Source organism: Chrysochloris asiatica, unplaced genomic scaffold, assembly GCF_000296735.1.
Source record: "Chrysochloris asiatica unplaced genomic scaffold, ChrAsi1.0 scaffold00134, whole genome shotgun sequence".
Classification (NCBI taxonomy): Eukaryota; Metazoa; Chordata; class Mammalia; order Afrosoricida; family Chrysochloridae; genus Chrysochloris; species Chrysochloris asiatica.
The window spans coordinates 9,646,359-9,648,290 of record NW_006408652.1 but is presented as its reverse complement, the minus strand read 5'-3'; positions in this window follow the sequence as shown (position 1 = coordinate 9,648,290).

The window sequence follows — 1,932 nt, the reverse complement described above, 5'->3', positions numbered from 1 at the left end:
AAAATTAAGGAGTTCTGGTAGCGTAGTGGTTATGAGTTGGACTGCTAATCTCATGGTCAGCAGTTTTAAACTATCTGTGGTTCCATGGCAGAAAGATTAGGCTTTCTGCTCCCTTAAAGATTTATAGCCTCAGAAACCCTATGCAGGGTTGCCATGAGTCAGAACCGACTCCAAGGCACATAACCACCACCATATGTAGAATTGTATTCTTTCCATGAAGATTTACAGCCTCAGAAACCTTATTCAGGGTCACTGTGTTGTTAGGTGCTATCTAGTCATTTCGGACTCATAGCGACCCTACGGACAACAGAATGAAACACTTCCTGCTCCATCCTCACAATTGTAGCTACACTTGAGCCTATTGCTGCTGGCAGTGTGCCAATTCCATCTTGCTGAGGGTTTCCCTCTTTTTCACTAATCCTCCACTTTACCAAGCATGATGTCCTTCTCCAGAGACTGGTTCTTCCTGATAACACATCCAAAGTATGAGGTGAAGTCTGGCCATCTTGGCTTCTAAGGAGCATTCCATTTGTATTTCCTTGAACACATATTTGTTTTTTCTTCAGGCAGTCATGGTGCCTTTAATATTCTTCTCCAACACCACAACTCAGTTGCACCAGTTCTTCTTGGTTGGTTGGTTAGTTATATGCTATGGAGTTGGTTCAGACTCATAGCAACCCTATATACAGTTTCTGAGACTGTAAATCTTTACAGAAGCAGAAAGCCTCATATTTCTACCGTGGAATGGTTGATAGTTTCAAACTGCTGACTTTGAGGTTAGCAGCCCAACTCATAACTACTATGCGACCAGGTCTTCCTTATTCACTGTCCAACTTTTACATGCATATGAGGCTGTTGAAAACACCATGGCTTTTGAATACTCTAAAGAGGTCTTGTCCAGCGGGTTTGCTCAATGCAAAACATTGTTTGATTTCTTGACTGCTGCTTCCATGAGTGTTGATGGTGAATCCAAGCAAAATGAAGTCTGACAACTTCAATGTTTTCTCCACTTATCATGATGTTATTTATTGGTCCAGAGGTGAGGACTTTTGTTTTATTTACATTAAGCTGAAACCAATATCAAAGGCTGTGGTCTTTGATCTTAATCAGTAAGTATTTTAAGTCCTCTGCTTTCAGAAAGCAAGGCTGTGCCATCTGCATAGCACAGATCATTAATCAGTGTTCCTCCAATACTGATGCCACGTTCTTCTTTATGTAATCCAACTTCTCAGATTATTTGCTAATCATACAGATTGAGTAAGTATGCTAAAAGAATACAGTCCTGACATACCTTTCCTGATTTTGAACCATTCAGTGTCCCTTTGCTCTGTTCGAATGACGTGTTCCAGAATATTCGTTCTCCACAATGTTGTCCATAGCCTGTCATGATTCACATAGTCAAAAACCTTTGTGTAGTCAATAAAGCACAAGGAAACATCTTTTTTGTAGTCTCTGCTTTCAGCCAAGAACTATCTGACATCAGCAGTGATACCCCTTGTTCCGCATCCTCATCTGAATTCAGCAGTTCCCTCCTGTCAATGTACTGTTGCAGTCATTTTCCAATTATCTTTAGCAAAATTTTACTTGTATAGGTTATTAATGATATTGTCTGATGATTTCCACATTCTATTGGTTCACCTCTCTTTGGAATGGGCACAAATATGGATCTCTTCCAATCAGATGGCTAGGTAGCTGTCTTCCAAATTTCTTAGCATAGATGAAAGGGTCACTATGAACTGGTACCAACTCAGTGGCACAAAACAACAAATATTTGTTGGGTTGTTTAATTGTTGTTGTCAGGTAATATCGAGTCGGAACCGACTCATAGCTACCCCATGCACAGCAGAACGAAACAATGTCTGATCCTGGGCCAACCTCACTACTGTTGCCACACTTGACGCCATCAATGATGCCACCTGGCCAATCCATCTC